We start from the raw sequence: 14,503 nt of genomic DNA, 5'->3' as shown, positions 1-14,503 counted from the left end.
TTTTGAATGTTTTTTGTATTTTGTGAGACAGTTTTGAATGAAGAACTCAATGAATCACAAGTAATGCAGAATCCACTTCCATCAAATAGGTTAAGCACATTACCCCCAGTTTAGACATGACTATGAAAAAGCGGGATGCAAGACGCATGAAGTACTATCCTTGATTGCAGATCAATAACAAGCCATGGATTTGACTGATGGATGAGTGGATGCAATGAATGTGATCGCAACAAGTCTGAAAGACAATGGAGCCATAGCCTTTATGAGTGGCGCCTGTTTGCCAGGTTTTCACCATCGTACTTACCCAAGGTGCCACCAAAGTGGTTGTTCACTGTTTGGATGTATGATTTTTCTTTACTATTTTTATTTTTATTTTTATTTTTATTTTTTAGAATATTTATCTGAATGTATTTGGTTTTTTTCTGATATGTATGGGAGCCTGATGCTCTGTACAACTTATGTATGAAACCGTTTGAGGTGCATATTGTTGATCAGATCTACTAGCGATTCTCCTTCTAGCCAATTGATATGCCCCAGACCCAAATACAACAATGATAACATATGTACCCAGCTAGTTTGATTCAAACTTTCCCTGATGTTCTTTGTTTGGTTGGTTACGAGGATTATATCTAAGAACAAGATCACCTACCTCAAATGCATGAGGTCTAACCCAGTGTTTATAGCTTCTGCTCATTCATTATTGATATGCCTTGAGGTGGTTGTATGCAGCTTGTCGCCTTTCATCAAGTAGCTCTAAATCACCAAAATCTAAAGTTGTTCTACCAAGAACTCGTAGCGTGTTGAATTATGTGGAAGATCTAGGAGAGATGCAATGGTACCCATAGCGTCAATAGCTCGATTTTGATCTCGGGGTATCTGCTCAAACGTGATAGTAGTAAATGATGCTTTTAAACTGTCCACCATTTGCTTGTACGACATGAGTTTATCATCCGTGGTCTAATATTCATCTGTGACTTGTCGGATGACCAATTGGGAGTCATCATATATCTGTAGCTCTTTCAGTTTCCATTGTATGGCTAGTCTGAGTCCTGTGATCAAGGCCTCATATTCTGCTATGTTGTTTGTACATGGAAAAGTTAGCCTGTAAAACTTCAGGATGTTGTCACCTTGAGGTGTGATAAACAAAATTCCTACCCCTGAGCCATGCCTAGTATATGAACCATTGAAGTATAATTTCCAGGGTTGTGTTGTTGTGATCATGAATATCTCTTCATCTGGAAAATTGGAAATAAGAGGATGATCTCCTATGAGGGGTGCATCGACCAACTGATCTGCAATAACTTGGCCCTTGATAGCCTTACAGTCCACATACTCGATGTCAAATTCACTTAGAATCATCATCCATTTGGCCAAGTGGCCAGTCAATGCTTTTTTGTTGAGTAAGTACTTTAGTGGATCGATCTTAGCAATGAGTTGTATTTTATGTGTTAACAGGTAGTGCCTTAGTTTAGTGGTTGCCAAGATTACTGCTAGGCAAGCTCGCTCAATAGGTGTGTAATTGAGTTCATAGCCGTCCAGTGTGCGAGAAATGTAGTATACAACACACTCTTTCCCTTCTGCATTGTGTTGTGCCAGTAGTACTCCTCATGTTGTATTAGTCGCGAAAATATAGAGAAATAGAGGTATACTTGGATTTGGTGGGATCAACAATGGTGTATTCATGAGATAGTCCTTAAGCATCTGGAATGCTTGTTGGCATCTGTAAAGCGGAAAATCGTGATCGAACCCTAGTTGCTCTCCCCTCTTCCAACTCCAAGGAGAGAGAAGGGAGAGTCACTCTAGGGTTGATGGTTTTCACTTAGGAGGGACTTTACATTCAAAAGAGGGGTTGAAACCCACAAGATCCAATCCCACACAATGCAAGATTGGATGCTAAATGTGTTTCAAGGGTTAAGAAAGCAAGGCTACCCTCTTTTGTAAAGAATGTTGATAGAAGAATTAAGCTAGGAATGCATAGAAAGTGACAAAGATTCGCTTATAAACTGAGATAGGGATATAGGTGAAGCTGCGGACCTGGAATTAGCAGTAAAATGTCGATACGGCGCTGTCCTGCAAATTTGAGCAAAAGTTGTCGGGACGATGGCGCCCGACGTGCACACGGTCCTCCGAAAAATCTGCGAAACGAAGGGGGATCTGTTCGTCTCTGCACAAGGATTCCAGATCTTCAATTTCAGCCGCGTACCTACAACCTACACATAGAAAAGCGAAGACGATTGGGGGGTTAGGGATTAGGGGTTTTCCTTTAGGTCAAACCCCAGTTTTGGAATTAACCAAGAAATGAGAAATGCTGTAATTGTAATGTCTGTAATGTAAAACAAGTACTAATACCTTGTTGTAAGGATGTTTGTATCCTTATGTGCAAAGGTATAGATGTTGTTGTTTGTTGTATGTTGTATGTTGTATGTAGCATGTAATAAGTGATCTCCTCTTCAATGGTTGAATCCTTGTCTTGAATGCAACACTTAGCCTTGAATGGAGACTTAGAATGATCAATTGCTTGAAAGAATGCTTGAATGCTTGAATGCTTGAGTATAGTTTCCACACCTTTTCCATCATATCGAATGAAAGAGGAATATGTAGTTTATATACTTGTCATTTAGGGCTGATAGACTGATTTTCCCGACCTTAGGCCGACCAGGAAAGATAATTTCCAATTTGCAAACAAAAAGACCCGAAGTCCAAAAGAGACCGGGCCCAAAATAGGACCCAGGGACCAGGGCACTGGGCGCCCTGGTCCTGAAGGACCAGGGCGCTGGGCGCTCTGGTCCCACCTCCCGGGACAGTAGGGTGCAAAGGAGGTTCAGGCCAGGGTGCAAGAAAATGCAGTTTTCAGTGTCATAATCAGGTTTCGGGGTCTCCATTTAGGTTGCGTGTTGCGTCGCCATCGTGAAGACCGAAATGCAGTCGAAATTGCAAGTGTCACAATTTTAGGACGCTACAGCATCGGGCATCCCATTGAAAGTGAATGTTTCTATGTAACAGATGTGTAAAAGGATGACACTTATCTGCTAGTTGTGCAATGAATCTTTGGATGGATTGAAGCCGCCCTTGTAATGTCCTTAGTTGATTGATATTGTTGGAGGTGGCATGTCCATGATTGCTTTGACCTTTGCAGGATCGACCTCAATGCCTTTGCTTGAGACAATATTTCCTAGAAGCTTCCCTAAGGTTACTCCAAAGACACATTTCTTTGGGTTGAGTCGAACATGATATTGTTCCATTCTATCAAAGATTTTCTCTATTATTACTAGATGACCTTCTCTTGTTAATGATTTTGCAAATAAATCATCAACATAATCTTCCATTATGGTATGCATCATATCATGAAAGATGGTGGTCATTGCTCTTTGATAGGTCGCCCTTGCATTCTTTAGACCAAAAGGCATTACATTCCAACAGTATGTTCCCCATGGACATGTGAAGGTAGTTTTATGTTGATCCTCCAGAGTGATCTTTGTCTGGTTGTACCCTGAAAAGCCATCCATGAGAGAAATCATGGCATGTCCTACTGTTAGGTCCAAGATCATGTCAATGTTTGGTAGGGGGAAGTCGTCTTTAGGACATGCCTTGTTTAGATCTCTAAAGTTAGTACAGATACATATGCCCCCATTTGGTTTACTAACAAGTACAATGTTGGAGATCCAATTTGCATAATTAATTGGTCTAATAAAACCAACATCCAGGAGTTTCTTAAGTTCTGCTTTGACTAGTACCGCAATCTAGGGGTGCATCTTGCGAAGCTTCTGTTTGATAGCCTTAGCTCCTTCTACTATAGTGAGGTGATGCATGACTAAATCAAGATCAAGACCAGGCATGTCTACATATGACCATGCGAAGTTGATCTGACGCTTCTGGAAGAATTTGACAAACTTAGGTTGTTCCTCTGAAGTTAAAAGAGATGCCAGATGTATGTGGTGAGGAGTTTTAGGGGTCCCTATGTTGAATTGTTTTGTTTCCTCAATAAGGATTGTTGATCATTCCTGATTTGCATTAGAAAGGAGAATGTCAAACCTTTCATTTGTAAGCGCCTCAGAGAGGTTTTCACCATTAGATACGCTCTTTCTATTTACTTTTTTGGGATCAAATAGTGCCACAATGTGGTTTTCACTAGAAGATCCATGTTCTATTGTAATATTTTTGTAGCTGAAAGGTTTGGCATCCACCCCAAAGTATGTTGCGCTATTAAGTTCAATGGCGAATCCAACTTTGTGATCCCCGCTTGGTATGTTATCCCATAGTTCCAAAAATTCAATAATCGCCTCATCATTTTGGAAATGGTCAAGGCATGGGGGATTAGATTGGTTCCATTCGATGATTTCAGGATGGATAATGGGCATTACCTCATCGATCAGGTTAAATTCATAAGATGTGTCAGTGAGGGTCAAGATGTTATGGTGAAGGTCGTTGATGGTACTCTCCCTATTAGAATTGGACGTAGGATGTGACGTAGGGTATGTGGAAGATGTTTCCAGTTCAGGAAACCAAGAGGTTTTAATCTGTGCTTCTCCGTAAACAAGGATTTCTTTATGAGGTGGAGGTGGTGACACGTCTTCCTCATCTGAAGTATTGAGATGTACTGAATCAAATTCCCACTCATTTGAGTCAGTCTTTGAGTTGCTTTCCAGTATTCAATTACTATATCATACCGGGATATCCTTTGAGTTAAATATCGTAGGTGTGATCGGTTGATGTACCTTTGGAGATGGAATGGTTGGTGCTACAGGAAGGATTATTGGGATCAATGAATTCGATACTGGGAGTATCGGTATTGTTGAATCTGCTGCTTCTGATGGAATTGTCGGTGTTGTCAATACTATTGGGGGTTCTGATACTGGTAATGGTGCTATTGATGCAGTTGTTGCTACTAATGGGGTTGCAGGTTTGATTGGTGGGATGATCAGTGTTGTCGATGGTATTGCTGGGATTCTCAGTCGCATTGGGGCAATTGGTGCGGTTTTTGGTGCCACTGATATAATCAAGGGTGGCCTCTTTAGATTATTAGGCTGATATAGAGGTTTGTTGGGTTTCCCTTTGAATTTCAGCTTAGGAAGAATCTCCTTTTGAAATCCTAATCTAGTGTTATCTTTAGGCTTTAATTCCGACTGCAGTGGCTCATGTCGTCCTTGCTTGCAAGGTCCCAAAACACTCTGACCATCATAGCCCATTCTTTGCATAATGAGAAGGCCTTTTCCATATTGATCTATGGGAAGCTTAGCTTGTGGGATTTCTGTGGTGATAGGATCTTTATAGATCCATTCTGCTAAGTCCTCATCTCGGGTCTCTTCTTCTTGACTCTTTCCAAGGATAAAAGGTGCCAAAGTGCATGATGGCTTAACCAGTGGTGTTAGGTCCCAGAGACAACTGAGAGGGGGGGGTGAATCAGTTGTCTAATAAATTCAAACCAAAATTAACTTAACCAAAACTTAATGCTTAATACCGGGATACCAAACTTTATGCTGGTAGACAGTTTTATCAGTTAAGTGCAGTACCGGTAAAGATTAATGCATGAAACAGAAAGACAATAACATCCACAACACATAACACCAATATTTGTACGTGGAAACCCTGTAAGGGAAAAAACCATGGTGGGAAGCCTTACCCACAATCAGATGATAGTACTGCAAATAGTATGTGTGTACAATATGGAGTCTGCATATGCAGAAAGGTCAACTGCCTAGAGCTCACTGCTCAATCACAAAATGGGAGTCACACTGACTACAATTGGATGGTTAAATCCAATGATAATGTATTGCTCAAAATAACATCTTCATATGCTGGATTCAGTACCGGTTTAGCTCTGATTTGCCTTCTTCAAACCTTGCTTCAATCTTGAATGATGTCTACATGTATAGCTCTGCTTATATTCGCATATACCTTATTACAATCCTTTTTCCCTATCCATATCAATCTCACAAATGAGATCTTACATTTATACCATAACCTAAAACCAATTGAGTAGGTCAGCTAACTAAATATATTACAATAAAATCAATTACAAATGAATCAATAACCGATGCATCATGTCCGCTCAATGCATTTACAATAATAACAAATCATCTTCATGATGTGTCGTGCTGATCTGGAATAGATATGCTTTCCGGTGTATAACCTGGACTTATTTGCCGGTAACAACAAATATGCAAACCTGAATAAACCAATAAACAAATCACCATAACAAAGCATCCAAACAATGTCTTCGACATAACCAAGTAGTCTCCAAATCATTCCAAGTGCTGGTGAACAATATAACCTGCTGGTGAACCAAATACCGGTGACTATGCATAAGTCACTGACTTGTCGGTGAACATAACAAGAATCTCCAAGTGTTGAAGTGTTGACAAGTGTTGACATCAATGAAAAAACCATATCAACATATCCAAAATACCAACAAGTGATGTTTGAAGTAACCTTTGAGGTTTACCATGAGTTCTAGGAGAAGTGGGTAGTTGCCCAACACAAAAGAGTTGGCTTAGATTGTACTCCCCAGGACCTTCCTCTACCATTTTCATTTTTAGCTTTTCTTGCTTGGGTATAGTGGTATTTTAATTGGAAAGAGAGGCTGGACTTACATATGATGTGGATGGGATAGCTTCTCTGTTGTTGGGAATGGTAATCTCTGGTTGATGGTTGATATTGTTACAATATACAAATGGATTTGCATCGCCTAGGATCATAATTTCTACACCATTATGAGGGAGCTTGATGCACTGGTGGAAGGTGAATGGAATGGCTTGCATGGCATGTGTCCAAGATCTTCCTAACAACAAATTATATGGTGGAGGAAGGTCCAGAACTTGACATATGATGTGTTTCACCACTGGGCCCACTCAGATTGGTAACACAATTGCTCCTTTGGATGAATGCTCTGCATCATCATAGGCTTTTATGGTTATGTTTTTGCAGGGATCCACTGATTCAACTACATATCCCAATGTTGTGACCAATTGTAATGTACAGATATTTAGGCCTACTCCATTGTCGATCAAGACTCACTTGATTCTGTGTTGGTTGATGAATCCTTCAATATGGAGTGAGGCGTTATGAGACTGTTGGAAGGATGTATTATCGCTTTCAGAGAAAGTGAGACATGGTGATGACCTCAGATTACCATCCATAGCTTGAAATTGTTTTGTATTTAGATTGGGAGGAACTGACACCTCTTGGAGAGATTGATCCAAGATTATTTTATGAGATGGGGATAGGTGCAAAAGCTCTAAGATGGATATAAGTGCAGACGTCTTATCTAACTGTTCCATGAGGTTATACTATTTTAAGATGGAGGTTGTGCTTTGTGGAGCTGTTTTAATGGTGATCTTGTTGCGACGCGTAACAACATTGCAGGTAGGGCTTGGATCTTTGATGGTAGTGGTTGCAATTTATTCATTGGCATCATATAGGTGATTCACAGTGTAATTATAGGCGGCTCGTGTATAATCATTGGTATATGTGTTTTGTCCTGAAGTGGAAGGACCCCTTTGATCTTGTGATGGAAGTGGATTCTTAAACATAAGATGATCATTATTTGTGGTTCTTGGGTCATGCCCTTCAATTTCAATCTCTCCTTGGTCAATAAGATCCTGAACAAGATCTTTCAATCTATGACAATTACTTGTTTTATGCCCTTTCCCTTGATGGAATTCACAATGTTCATTATCCCTCCACCATGAAGGTTTGACCTAAGGTTCGTAATTAGATGTCTTTGGTAAGGTCACTAGATTTGAAGAGACCAACTGACGTAACACTGTTTCAATAGGTTCCCCTAAGGGAGTGTATGTACGTTTTGGTTTATAATTTTGCTAGCATTGTCTCGGTTCCTCTTGTGGTACATTGCATCCTTCATTTGGGGGAGCGACTGTGTTATTCTTAGGAGGGGGTCTTTGCCCCACAAATAGGACTATAGGTTGTGCACTCTTGATAGTCCTTGCATCTACAACCCCATCATTGATGATTTTTTTGTTTTTATTCCAGAAGTTAGGTTTATCACTGTTGAATTGCGAGCAAGGGCTGTCTTTTGGTTCATTGTATATCTTGATAAGCCCCCTTTTTATGAGGTTCCGTTCACATTTTAAACCCCGGGTGATCATGTCATTAAAGGACTATGTGCCTTTCATGTCTAGATGGAATTCCATTTCTTCATTCAAGTTGGAAATAAATATTTCCACTAGTTCTCGTTCAGGTAATTGAAGAGAACGTTTGCTAGACATTTGTCGCCATCGTTGCAGGAAAGCTGAAAATAGCTCCCCTATTTTTTGCTTGGTGTTACACAAATTTGCCATGGTGACATCACATTCAATGTTATGTGAATAATGTGCAATGAACTTTTGGACCAGTTCTTCAAATGTCCTAATGCCGCCTGTTAGTCGGGAAAACCATTGTGTGGTTGTCCCTCCCAAACTCTGAGGAAAGAGGCGAATTAGATATGTGTCTTCATATGCCACTTCTAGGCAAGCTGAATGAAATTCCCTAACATCTCCTTTTCCCTGATACTTTTCAAACTTAGGTGTTTCAAACCCTCGTGGAAAAGGTGGCATATGTAGATTCCTGTCAAAGGGATAGGAAAAAATATCATTAAGTGAAAACTGGGTAGTTTTCACACCACTATGGAGTTGTTGGGCTAAATTCTTGACTTGTTACCTCAACATGTCAATGTCATTAGGAGGAGGAGGAGGTGGGGGATTTTCTTGATGAAGGTCCTATATGAAGTTATCTCAACCTCTTCCACCCTCATTACAACTATGGTGTTCCAATGCTTTCCTTAATTGTGTAGTATCAAAGTCAGAGGGTAGTTTGGCTCCCTCTTGGGCAAGTCTTAAAAAGTGAGCATCAACGTTGTTCTTGAGGATTTCGTCAAAAAGTTGATTGAAGAGGGGGTTGTGTTGTGCCCTTTCTATTGTTGCAAGAGTAGGAGTACTTGGATTTTCATAATTTGCGTTTCCTCCAAGGGCTTCTTGGAATTCATTGAGATATTCCTCCTCTTTCTCTTCTATCTCTTGTTGTCTAGACCGTGATCTAGTTTGAGCCATTTTGTTTACAAGTTGTTGTTGAAGTTTGGTGAAAATGATTATGAGTTGGTGATGGAATAAGAGATAAATTTTCATATGGATCTCTAGCACTAAAGGTTTGATGTTACCACAATCCTTCTATGAATTGCTTGTTGTGTGTGTTGACAATGTTTGATATGATAAAGTATAGCAAAGTCTGAGATGTGTTACAGACCAAGATACCTAGTAATGAGAGGATGCACTCATAGACTAGTTTTAACCTCTGTAGAAATGCCTCTTAGGATGAGTTTATCCTAGATGTAGAGACACTCTAAAAAGTGATGTGTTGTTTTGATTCAAGCAATTACTAAAAAGAACTTAGGACAAAGACCTCATTATGTTTCGAGAGTTGAAATGGATTTATGATGTATGAATGTGAGAATGGATGGAATCTTAACTTCAATAAAAACTTTGTGTTACAAATGGGACAAATTATTCCTCTTCTCTTTCGGGGGTTGGTGGTTCTTCTCGAGCTATGTTATATGTGATGAAAATGTCTGGAAAGAAGGCGGGATTGATTTTTCCTCCCTTGTTTTCATGATAACTCAAAGCTCTATATTGAGTAAAAGCTCTGTGGTTTAAAGACTCTTGATCAAACTTGTTGGTTTTTCCTTGAAGATATAGACGCATGTGACGTAAGAAGGTTCTATGTGAGACAAAGATTTGTCTATTGAGATAGAAAAATTTCCTTCTTTTGATGAAAGCCTTTGAGCTCAATGGTCTTTTCTTCAAATTGATATGTTGATGAAGATTCTTCCTTCTCAAAATGTGAAGGATGGTCATATAGTTTCATACTTTGTTTTTTATTTTTGCCAAATGTTGGTGTTGAAAATTTTCTGTTGGATGAATACTTATTTTTGAATTGGTTTTTGATTTTTCTTTGACAAGAAAACAAAGCAAGCACACAAACACAAGAATGTTGCCTCAAAAGTCACAAATAAGTGTGGGTCTAAATCAACCCAATCTTTGGACTTTATGACCCCTTTTCCAAATGTTTTTGAGTATGTTTTTCCAAAAATCCTGAAGTCGGCTCAGTTTATCACTGGTCTTGACACAAAACGAAGACACTTCAAACACACTTTATCCCTAAGGTCAAATGGCTAGTTGCGATAATTTCAGCCCACATCTTGATATTTCTTCAACTTTGGTACTACATACCTTATGAATCTTGTCGTGGCAGGTAATAATGTGATATACTAAGTCTTGTGTGAGCATAACAAATAGATGATTCCTATGGTGGGGAGTCACCACTTTTATCAAGCTACAAGTAGCCTTTCGAAAAGCTATGTTTCTACTCAAGGAAATATGTGTGGTGAGTATCTTGGGAGCAAAACCATCTATGCTCTTGCACTGAACTTCTCACAAATATCCTCAATCAATAGAATGGGTGGGCTTCTACATAAAAAGGTGTCTAGTAATTTTTGATGTTTTTGGACATAAGTTCATTCTGCAGTGACTCACTTAAGAGCCTTGTAACTTGTGGTGGGGCCCATTTGTCCTTTCTACAAGTTACACTGTAGGAACAACTATACCCAAGGCTGTAGCTTTCACTCACACCTGATTTCTATAGCGGCTTGAAGGATTTACAGCGCGAGGTCGTTCCCAAGAGTGATGTGTCTCTTGGCAAGCCTCTCTTAAAAAGATAAACTTTGAGTGTTACTAAAACTTTTCTCTTGTACCTAGGACCACGAAAGCCAAGGGAGAGGATAGTGTGTGTTAGAAGTAGGACCACTCGACAAATTTTGCACAAGTGTTCCAATCACAAAAAGCACTTGTTCTTTTTAACTGATTTTCATTGCAATGTGATCTAACTATTTGGAGATGTTGCTCCAACAATCATGGTGTTATTTTTAACTTCAAAGGCAAATTGTTTGGTAAACTAGGAATTTGAAATCCTGGTCAACTGAATTGAAAAACACGTGTTTGCTTGAAGTAAAATCATTTTGGGAACTTGAAGGCAAAATGGCTTGTTCTTTTTAGTTTGCCCAAAATGAAATGTTGATTGTGAATTTCCTTTAAGTTGATGCAAGAAATGAAAGTTGTGTTGTTGATTTTAAGCACCAAAATAAAATGAATCCTAACTTGCAAAAGTAAAAAATTGTTGGGTTTGAGTTTGTGGTTCTTTTTACCTTGGACAAATGAAATTCTTTTTAAGAGCCCAAATAAATGTGTGTTTCTTTTTAAGAACCCAAATTTGAAATGTGAAGTTAATTTTAAACCAAACTAAAAAGTGAATTCATTTTTAAAAACCAATTTTGAAAATAAAGTTAGTAAAAACAAATAAATCTACTTTTTAATCTACTTTAAACCTGCACAAAAGAGTTAGTAAAATCCGCCTATTTTGTGGGCTTCTACAAGCCTAATTTTTTTTGTTTTTCGGTTGTAAGGTATTTATGTACAACTCTCTATTACAATAGCGCTACTTTGTGTGAAAATAGAAGCGCTATTTAACACAAAAGCGCTAAATAAGCAAAAAAGCACCAAAAGAAATGCTAAAGCACTACAAGAAGAGACAAAAGCGCTAAAAGAACTCTGTCAGACAGAATTAATTCTATCAAACAAAGAGCCAAAAGCGCTAAAAGAAGCTATAGTAGCACTATTTAAGGGTCAATAGCTCTAAAAGAAGGTCAATAGTGCCAAATGAGAGACAATAACGCTATTATTATGAACAATAGCGCTATTATTATGAATAATAACGCTATTATTATGAACAATAATGCTAAAGTGCCCAGTTTCGAAGGTGCTTAAGCGTGAATGAAAATGCTAAAGCGACTCTGTGTGTCAATTCAAATCATGAAAATTGTTAGTAGTTTAAAAATTGGTTGCTTTGGATTCATGTTGGGTTCACCAAATGATGCTCTGCAAAAAGGATTAGAAAATCTGGTTTGATGGCAACACACACACAAGATCACAAGAAGCAAAACGTTAGTGTTAGCAACCAAAGATTATTCTAAACAGGCATATCAAGAGAGATATTGAGCATAAAATAAAAAAGCATACAAACATAGAATAAATAAACTATGCTCCTCCAAATGCTAACCAAGATGCTCATAGTTGCTCCTCCCATGTTCCTCTCCTCTCGAAGTTCCACATGAGTGTAGCTCTCAGCTTTTAGCACTAGCCATGGATGCCATATAGAGATTCAAGATGGTTGAATATGATAAACAAAATCTATGCAAGTGTAGATAGTGATGCTATGAAAAAGCTCTATGCTAATACCAGTATAACAACAATACTCTAATGCTTCCTTCTTTGCTTGAGGAGAAGGGTTCTATTTATAGAAGAAATGGGGAAATGAAGGGTTAAGATTGAGCAATCTTAACAAGGGTTAGGATTGAAAGATATTCAATCCATGTGAGACTTTCAACCCAATCCCATGTTGACAAGTGTCACCATGAAGAGGCTTGAGAGGAGAGATAAGGAGCATTAAATGCTTGAGGGGACATGATGGTTACCTTGGGGGGTTGGGTTAGTGTTAGGTTAACATATATTCCTTTTATCCAAGAGATAAATGAATGTGCAAGGGTTAAATGGTTACCTTAGTCAAAGAAATAAATACTTTGAAGAGACCCATGAGTCAAAAGGATGGTTAAGTTAGAGGAAAGTCTCTAACCAAAGGTAAAAGGTGAGTTAACCATAAATGTTATGTAAGAGCCTTTAATGGTTTGGAAGACTTTAGAGGTTAACCATTTGAAGACATAAAGCCTTTAACGGTTATTGAAGACTTTGAAGGTTTTTGAGAAGTGACTTCCTTTTATTTAGGAATGTGACAATGATTAAGATAGGAATAGGCTAATTAGAAGGAGTTAGAAGAATCTAAAAGGGATTTAGGCATGCAAGTGGATTTTGTAGGAGAATGCAAGTGGGAGGAATTTTGGGATTTTCAATTAAAATAAAATCATTTATTTCAATTAAATGGTGTAATTTGCATTTGGATGGATATTTAAATAAATATTAATTTATTTAAATGTGAATGTGAATTTTGGATTTTATTTAAATAAATCTTAATTTATTTACATGAGAAAAAGGAAGATAAAGCATTAAATGCTTGAAGACTTTGAGGGAAAGCATTAAAGGCTTAAGAAGACTCTAGAAGGAATCCATTAAGTTTGAAGACTTTAAGGGAAACCATTAAAGGCTTAAGAAGACTCTAGAAGGAAGCCATTGAGTTTGAGGACTTTAAGGGAAACCATTAAAGTTTTTAGAAGACTCTAGAAATAAGTCATTAAGTTTGAAGACTTTAAGGGAAACCATTAAAGGTTTCAAGTGGGTGAGGATAAATAGGATTTTAAATAAATAATTTATTTATTTAAAATAGTTGTGCAACTTGCATTTGTAGGAAAATGCAAGTGGGTGGAGGATAAAGGTGTTTTAAATAAATGTTAATTTATTTAAATGTGAGGGATGAGATTTTGGGGGATTTAAAAAAATATAAATATTAATTTATTTAAATGTGAGAGAAGATTAAATTAAAAAAATATGATTTATTTATTTAATTAATGGCTTGAATTTGGTTAAGTGAATTAAATCAAATAAATTGAATAATTTATTTAATTAATAGGAGAAGAGGGTTGAGATGAATTAATTAAATATTTATTTAATTAATTATTGATTGATGGTTAAATAATCAAATAAATACTAAATATTCATTTAATTAAGTGGACAGATTTATGTGACTACAACTAGCATTAAAAGTCATTACAAAACTAATACAATTGAATCACAAAGATAACCATCAACATAGAACCAAGAGCCACTTAACAAGGACCAAGCCATAAGCTCATAATGCCAAAATGAAACAATAAAGAGAGCCCCAAGAGTGTCAAATACACAAAAATAGGGGAAATACATGAATCCAATAACATAGAATGATCCTCCACAATGAGGCACAACGTAACCTCTCGCTGGAGCTACAATTAACCATCCTCAACAGCAAGGAATCACTCAACTTGCAGGAGCAATATATCAAAACCTCAACGAACAAGCACAAAACCACTTGTTGGAGCCCAAATGGATTCACACATATCACAAATGAACAACACAATGCCCCAAAACCATCAAACATAACAAAACAAGCCTCTGGAATAAAGACCAAGCATAGATATCAACTGAGGGACTCAAAAACCAAGCCAAAAATATATTGACACTACTTTGGCGCTATTGAAGCCCATAGTAGCACTATTGTAACAAGGGAGCAACTCATAGAAAATGAAATACAAAGATATTCAAATTTGCCCAGATTCGGGCACGGGTCTTACAAGGGCATAAATACAACCAAGAAGATACTAAAAGCCAATAATAAATCAAAACAAAGCCTTTTTAAGGACAACAATATAACACAACCATGAATTCCAACTTATACTGACAATAACTTGCACATAAATGATTACAGTTGTATATGGTGAAAATGGATAACAATAATAACAATATTGAAAGGCTAA

The sequence above is a fragment of the Cryptomeria japonica genome, chromosome 3 (assembly GCF_030272615.1).
Source record: "Cryptomeria japonica chromosome 3, Sugi_1.0, whole genome shotgun sequence".
Taxonomy (NCBI): domain Eukaryota; kingdom Viridiplantae; phylum Streptophyta; class Pinopsida; order Cupressales; family Cupressaceae; genus Cryptomeria; species Cryptomeria japonica.
The sequence above is the reverse complement of the archived record's forward strand: the minus strand, read 5'-3'. Positions refer to the sequence as shown.